The sequence below is a fragment of the Thalassophryne amazonica genome, chromosome 3 (assembly GCF_902500255.1).
Source record: "Thalassophryne amazonica chromosome 3, fThaAma1.1, whole genome shotgun sequence".
Lineage (NCBI taxonomy): Eukaryota > Metazoa > Chordata > Actinopteri > Batrachoidiformes > Batrachoididae > Thalassophryne > Thalassophryne amazonica.
The window spans coordinates 149,902,371-149,910,852 of record NC_047105.1 but is presented as its reverse complement, the minus strand read 5'-3'; positions in this window follow the sequence as shown (position 1 = coordinate 149,910,852).

Sequence of the window (8,482 nt, the reverse complement as noted above, 5' to 3'; positions counted from 1 at the left end):
CAGTCATCCTCACCCCATTGAACTTTGGAGGACGACATCCGAACTGAATTCTGTAACCTTCGAACAAGGTTGAAATGACCCATGGGTCTTGAACTTGAGCCTCCCAGTGGCTGAGTTGATTTCGTAAAAAACGGCTGGGGGCCAAACATTGGCAGTCAGACCCGACCACCTCTGCCTCGCATCCCTGAGGACCTCTGGGTGCGATTACTGGAAGCTCTGCGAAACCGTTCAGTTCTCGGGGGTCTGCCCGTAGGCTCACGAAAGGCAGGCTGCTGGGAGAGCTGGCCCTCAACTGCAAAAGCACGTGCAGCTCTGGGAGTCGGCGGAAGCCTGGATGTAGAGTGAAAAGCTGTAGCATGTCTGACTGGCTGAGGTCTGGAAGACCGGTGTAGGTCAACAAACTGTTGCCGAGATTTACTAGCCTCGACAGCACGCTCTAAAGTTTGTTGGGCCGCAGGTCCAAATACTTGGCCTGGAAGAACTGGCAGCGAACGGAGTGTGCCTCTGCAGGATTCGGAAAGGGGGGACTGCGCAAGCCACACCTGACATCTAGTGATGTAAGGGTTGACATCAGTCTGCCAAGCTCTCTGGACATATAAGCAAAGGTTTGGAGTGAGGCATCACTAAGACTTTGCATAGCATCATCAACCTCTGCCTCCCTCAAAGACTTTGAGAGGGCAAGGGCTAAATGGGACAGTGAGTTGCCTAGGCGACCGATGCGAGCAGCTATGTCATAGCTTTTGGTGAGGAGGTCATCAGTGACCCTACACTGAGGGCGTGGGTAGCGGGCATCCGGCTGAGCAGCATCAGCTGGAGCCACAACCAGGTTTGCAATAATGCTGTCAACAGCGGGCATACGTTTCAGACCATACTGCGCTGAATCACACATAGAGCTAAGGGCTCAGCAGTCCTGTGATAGATGGGTCAATGATTTGGGGTCTGCCCAACATCAGTGGAGCTCCTCGATATATGGTTGTGAAACTAGAACGTTGAACTCAGGCTTCTGAGTGACTTTGAAAAAGGCACTTGAAGTGGTGGTTTCCGCAGGGGGATTGTTGACCCTAAGCCTGGATAAAGCCAACTGAACAGCTTGCTTGACAAAGGATAGTCCAGGTTTGGTTTGCGGCATGGACTCTGCCTCATCCTCCACACAGTTTATATCACTTGTCATGTACAAGGAATCAGTTGCAGCAATAGACACAACATCGTCCTCCTGCTGAGTAACTACACTGGTCTGATCAGCCTCATTAGGGACAGCAGGAACTGTCACTGCATCCTTAGGCTGTAGATTCAGAAGCAAGGACTTAATCTGAGCAAACTCAGAAGTCAACGTTTCGACCTTTTCACGGAGCGTGAAGCACTCACAGCCGCAGACTCGACACGAGGCACGGAGCGTGAAGCACTCACAGCCGCAGACTCGACACGAGGCACGGAGCGTGAAGCACTCACAGCCGCCAGCTTGACACGAGGCACGGAGCGTGAAGCACTCACAGCCGTTGACTTGACACGAGGCCCGGAGCGTGAAGCACTCACAGCCGTTGACTTGACACGAGGCCCGGAGCGTGAAGCACTCACAGCCGTTGACTTGACACGAGGCCCGGAGCGTGAAGCACTCACAGCCGTTGACTTGACACGAGGCCCGGAGCGTGAAACACTCACAGCCACAGTAATAACACGATGCACACAGCCGAAAAAACTCACAACCACAGTAATAACACGATGCACACAGCCGAAAAAACTCACAGCCACAGTAATAACACGATGCACACAGCCGAAAAAACTCACAGCCACAGTAATAACACGATGCACACAGCCGAAAAAACTCACAGCCACAGTAATAACACGATGCACACAGCCGAAAAAACTCGCAGCCCAAGTGCTAAGTCACTTAGAGCAACGACGACAACACTAGCTGCTAGCGGAGCTGTTAAACTTAGCAAATGGCGGCAGTTCAGACAAAGTACTTCAAGGAGTGGAAAACACTCACGGCAAGCCCAACACAGTACACTATACTGGTTCTGATACACACACTACCACGTAGTTAACGGGGTTAGCGACACAACTAAACAAATAGCCAGCTTTCATCGAAACAACACAGCTAATGTGCACAAAGGAAAATATCCAGCAGGGCAGCGGCAAGGCGCGCACCCGGTGTTTAGGAAGGTGTACTCACGACAGGCGTCAAAGAATACAAAAAACGGTGAAGCCGTGTCTCGCAGTCTCTGGAGGACGTGTGCAGTGCACGTAGCTCCAACCGAAGGTGGGTTGCGAGGTTACAAGCTAAATGCGTTCTCAACCTCTAAGAATGCAAGAATGTAGAAAAGAAGCAAGCGCTGGATGCGTCTGGTATATAAAGACAACCAGTGACGTCACCTAGGTCACATTCAATGGTGTGACTTTGTTGGTATATATTCTCGACCTCTGTGCTGCGCACATGTAGTTATCCAGGTGCTAAAGCACCACCCTCTGGTGGTTAGGAGGAATGAAATAGAACTCACACACACCTTCAACTGCTTAATCCAACAGAGTCGGGGGGGGGCTGGAGTCTATCCCACACAGTCATAGGGCGCAAGGCGGGGTTCACCCTGGACGCGTGTGTCTCACAGTGACGTGCCAAGGGGGAGCTTGGGGGGGCTTAAGCCCACCCAATAATGAGCCAAGCCCCCCATGCTGAATTCAAAGTAGTGCTCCCAAAATTCCATCAGCACATTAAATGTGCTACCAGGGGAACTAAGACTCTGGATAAAGCCTACTCCAACATTAAGCATGGTTATAGGGCCACCCAGCTGCCCCACCTGGGCTCCTCCGACCACGTCTCTGCTCCTGATCCCAGCATATACACCACTGAGGAAGCGGTCACCCCCCCCAAACCCGGACTGTGACAACTTGGCCCGACGGTGCTTCTCTGCAGCTGCAGGACTGTTTTGAAAGCACGGACTGGGACGTTTTCTGCCACCGGGACCTGGAGGTGTTCACCTCGATGGTACTTGGCTACATCCAACACTGTGTCAACAGTGTCACGGTGGACAAGCGCATCCGGGTGTTTCCTAACCAGAAACCCTGGATGAACAAGGATGTCAAGGAACTGCTGAGGGACAGAAACAGCGCCTTCAGGGCTGGGGATGGGGGGCGTTACAGCTGTGCTCATGCTGCGCTGAGGAGGAGCATCAGAGAGGCCAAGGATCGAGGAGGACTGCAAGGAGTCCAGCACCTCACCAACTTCAAGTCCAGCAACACCACTACAACCTCTGGGCACGCCTCACTGGTGGAGGAGCTTAACCACTTCTTCGCCCGCTTCGAGGTTGAACCATCAGCTTGGCCCACACTGCAGTCTGCATCACTCGACGACCAGACCTTCACGGTGCAGACACAGGAAGTGAGGAGAGTCCTGAGGGCAGTGAACCCCCGAAAAGCTGCTGGACCTGACGGTGTGACTGGAAGGGTGCTGAGGGACTGTGCAGACCAACTGGCGGGGATCTTCACCATCATCTTCAACCAGTCCCTCTCCCAGTGCTCCATCCCACCCTGTTTGAAGTCCTCCACCATTGTCCCTCTGCCTAAACAGAACAACATCACCAGCCTCAATGACTACCGGCCAGTAGCACACATCCCCATCATCATGAAGTGCTTTGAGAAACTGGTATGGAGTCATATCATCTCACGTCTGCCCCCCCACACTCGACCCCCACCAGTTTGCCTACAGAGCCAATCGGTCCACAGAGGATGCCATTGCCACTGCTCTGCACATCACGCTGACCCACGTGGAGCAGCGGGGGAGCTACGCCAGGCTGCTCTTCCTGGACTTTAGCTCGGCCTTTAATACCATCACCCCAAGCAGGCTGGTGAGCAAACTGAGGGACTTGGGTCTCCCCGACAGCACCTGTTTTTGGATTATGGACTTCCTGACGGACCGCTCCCAGAGGGTGAGAGTAGGCCACCACCTGTCCTCATCACTGAGGACCAGCACCGGCTCTCCTCAGGGCTGTGTGCTGAGCCCCCTGCTCTACACCCTCTACACCCATGACTGCACCCCCACCATGGTGGTGGGGCTCATCTCAGGAGACTGCCGACAGGGTGGAGGTGGAGCTTCTGTCTGTCTGGTGTACGGATAATAATCTCACCCTGAACACCTCCAAGTCAAAGGAGCTTATCGCTGACTTTAGGAACTGTAAAACATTCGGCCCATCACGATCAATGGGGATAGGGTGGAGATGGTGCAAGACTTCAGGTTCCTGGGCACCTACATCAGCGAGGATCTGACGTGGACTATTAACTCCACAGCGATCCTGAAGAAGTGCAGCAGAGACTCTACTTCCTGAGGATTCTCAGGAAAAATAATTTGAGATCTGAGCTTCTGCTGTCCTTCTATCGCTGCTCTGTGGAGTCTGTGCTGAGCTGCGGCATCTCGCTGTGGTTCTCCAGCTGCACTGCAGTAGAGAGGAAGCAGCTTCAGCGGGTTATTAACACCGCCCAGAGACTGATTGGCTGCACTCTCCCATCTTTGGAGGAGATTCACCACACCCGCTGCCTCAGGAGAGCCCGCAGCATCGTCAGGGACTCCTCACACCCCGGTCACCACCTATCTGAACTCTTACCTTCTGGGAGGCGCTTCAGAACAATAAGGAGTAAAACAGCTGAAACAGGGCAACAACAGCTTCTTTCCAAGAGCTGTTGTTGCCCTGAACGCCTCAACCCTACTGTAACAGTCTTTTTATAACTTCATATTTTTATGTCTTTTTATAACTTTTACGAGGTCTATTAGAAAAGTATCAGACTTTATTATTTTTTTCAAAAACCATATGGATTTGAATCACGTGTGATTGCGTCAGACAAGCTTGAACCTTCGTGCGCATGCGTGAGTTTTTTCACGACGGTCGGTTGCGTCATTCGCCTGTTAGCAGGCTTTGAGTGAGGAGTGGTCCACCCCTCTCGTTTTTTTCATTGTTTAGGAATGGCTCAGAGACTGCCGCTTTGCTTGAAAAAATTTTTTTCCAGAAACTGTGAGGGACATCAAAGTGGACAACATTCAAGAAATTCAGATGGTTTTTGGTGAAAATTTTATGGGCTTCAAAGATACAGCCATCCGTTTAGAAATGAAATGGTCGCTCAGCCTGTCAATGGCGGCTTCGGAGCACGGCGCACCACCAGTCGCTCTGGGCCGTCCTTAAAGCAACAGTAACACTCTGTAAAAATTTTGATCAAGCAAAGCGGCAGTCTCTGAGCCATTCCTAAACAATGAATAAAACGACGAGACGGATGGACCACTCCTCACTCAAAGCCTGCTCACAGGCGAATGACGTAACCGACAGGCGTGAAAAAACTCACGCATGTGCACAAAAGTTCAAGCTTGGCTGACGCAATCACACGTGATTCAAATCCATATGGTTTTTGAAAAAAATAATAAGGTCGGATACTTTTCTAATAGACCTCGTATATGCACTATGCATTATTTGTTTGGTTGTTTTTTTTTGCACTGCTTTTTCTTTTTAGAGCTGTTTATTGAATTTCGTTGAGCCCCTGAGGAACAATGACAAATAAAGAATTCTGATTCTGATTCTTTTAAAAATACACTCAACAAAACTATAAACGCAACACTTTTGGTTTTGCTCCCATTTTGTATGAGATGAACTCAAAGATCTAAAACTTTTTCCACATACACAATATCACCATTTCCCTTAAATATTGTTCACAAACCAGTCTAAATCTGTGATAGTGAGCCGTCTCCAAAGGCGTTTCAGAGAATTTGGCAGTACATCCAACCAGCCTCACAACCGCACCTGTGCACTAATCATGGTGATTTTTTTTTGTGATTATTTGTGCACATTTTTTTGGTGTCACCTACAGTGAGGAAAATAAGTATTTGACCCCTGTCAGTTTTGCAGGTTTTCTCACCTACAAAGAATGTAAAGGTCTGTAATTTTTATCGTAGGTACACATCAACTGTGAGAGACAGAATAAAAAAAAAAAATCCAGAAAATCACAATGTATAATTTATTTGTATGTTACTGCTGCAAATAAAAATGGTAAATGGACTGCATTTATATCGCGCTTTTCCATCTGCATCAGACGCTCAAAGCACTTTACAATTATGCCTCACATGCCTCACACCCCGATGTCAGGGTGCTGCCATACAAGGCGCTCACTACACACCGGGAGCAATAGGGGATTAAAGATCTTGCCCAAGGGCCCTTAGTGATTTTCCAGTCAGGAGGGGATTTGAACACAAGATCTTCTGGGCTCAAGCCCAACACCTTAACCACTAGACCATCACCTCCCCTATACCCCATGACCATGACCCCTACCAACCAGCAAGAAATCTGGCTCACACAGACCTGTTAGTTTTTCTTTAAGAAGCCCTCTTATTCTGCACTCTTTACCTGTATTAATTGCACCTGTTTGAACTTGTTACCTGTATGAAAGACACCTGTTCACACACTCAATCAGTCACACTCCAACCTGTCCACCATAGCCAAGACCAAAGAGCTGTCTAAGGACACCAGGGACAAAACTGTGGACCTGCACAAGGCTGGGATGGACTACAGGACAACAGGCAAGCAGCTTGGTAGAAGACAACTGTTATGATTATTTATTAGAAAGTGGAAGAAACACAAGATGACTGTCAATCTCCCTCGGTCTGGGATTCCATGCAAGATCTCACTTTGTGGGGTAAGGATGATTCTGAGAAAGCTCAGAACTACACAGGAGGACCTGGTCAATGACCTGAAGAGAGCTGGGACCACAGTCACAAAGATTACATTAGTAACACATGATGCTGTCATGGTTTAAAATCCTGCAGGGCAGCAAGGTCCCTCTTCTCAAGCCAGCACATGTCCAGGCCCGTTTGAAATTCACCAGTGACCATCTGGATGATCCAGAGGAGGCATGGGAGAAGGTCATGTGGTCAGATGAGACCAGAATAGAGCTTTTTGGAATCAGCTCCACTTACCATGTTTAGAGGATGAGAACAACCCCAAGAAAACCATCCCAACCGTGAAGCATGGGGGTGGAAACATCATACTCTGGGGGTGCTCTTCTGCAAAGGGGACAGGACGACTGCACTGTATTGAAGGGAGGATGGATGGGGTCATGTATTGTGAGATTTTGGCAAACAACCTCCTTCCCTCAGTAAGAGCATTGAAGATGGGTCATGGCTGGGTCTTCCAGCATGACAATGACCCCAAACACACAGCCAGGGCAACTAAGGAGGGGCTCCGTAAGAAGCATTTCAAGGTCCTGGAATGGCCTGGCCAGTCTCCAGACCTGAACTCAATAGAAAATCTTTGGAGGGAGCTGAAACTCCAAACCTGAACGATTTGGAGGAGATCTGTATGGAGGAGTGGACCAAAATCCCTGCTGCAGTGTGTGAAAACCTGCTGAAAAACTACAGGAAACATCTGACCTCTGTAATGGCAGACAAATGTTTCTGTACCAATTGTTAAGCTCCGTTTTCCTAGGGGGTCAAATACTTATTTTATGCAATAAAATGCAAATTAATCATTTAAAATTCATACGTGATTTTCTGGATTTTTTTGATTCTGTCTCTCACAGTTCAAGTGACCCTATGATAAAAATTACAGACCTCTCCATTCTTTTTAGGTGGGAAAACATGCAAAACTGACAGGGGGTCAAATACTTATTTTCCCCACTGTACACTTTAAGACACTCTTAGGTGTTTTTAGGTGCTTTGTGAATAACTTTCATCTTACCAAGCGAAAATTCTAAAAAATGTCTAAGAATTCGAGGAGTTCTAAGGTTTTTTTTAGAAAGACATCACTAAGAGTTACTTTTAGCCTGAGGATGCTCTGGTGTCAATCGAGCAACCAAGGAGGGGGACCGACATGGAAATAGATCTGAAGGGTTTGGCTGCTGGTTTTAATGAGGAAATAACTTTTCAAAGTATTTCAGCATCAACCAGAACAAAACTCTGGTTTCTCCCACTTTCGGGATCCGGCGGGTTACAGTTGTGTGATTCACATGAATCTGATCCAACACCAGGATTTACTTGCTCTCTGAAAATGTAGCAACTGTGTCTAAAAATGTCTCATTCTAATTCCTAAATGTCAGCATGACACTTCTGAAATAAAGCTGAAAGTCAACACTTAAAGAACATCTGGGTAGTTTTATTTTTGGTCCATTGTGGTGAAGAGAGACAGCATGACCAAAAACAGACACTGTCCAAATACTTATGGACCTGTCTGAGTACACATCCCCTCTTAACCTGTCCAGTCTTATTAATTGGTTCAATGTTAAAGGCCCCTTCACACATAACACGATTGAAGCCGACTAGCGCACAAAGGACGACTTGCATGTCATTTGTGAAAAATTTGAGCCACCTCCAACGCCTCGTATCCCTTCTGCCACAACCATTCTACACACACCAGCAGCGAAAGACAGAGTGCCCTGTGAGTGCTCATTCAATCCCCCTCTTGGCAGGTGCCGACCAAATTCCAGGTGCTGCACATGAACATCCAATACCACTCAC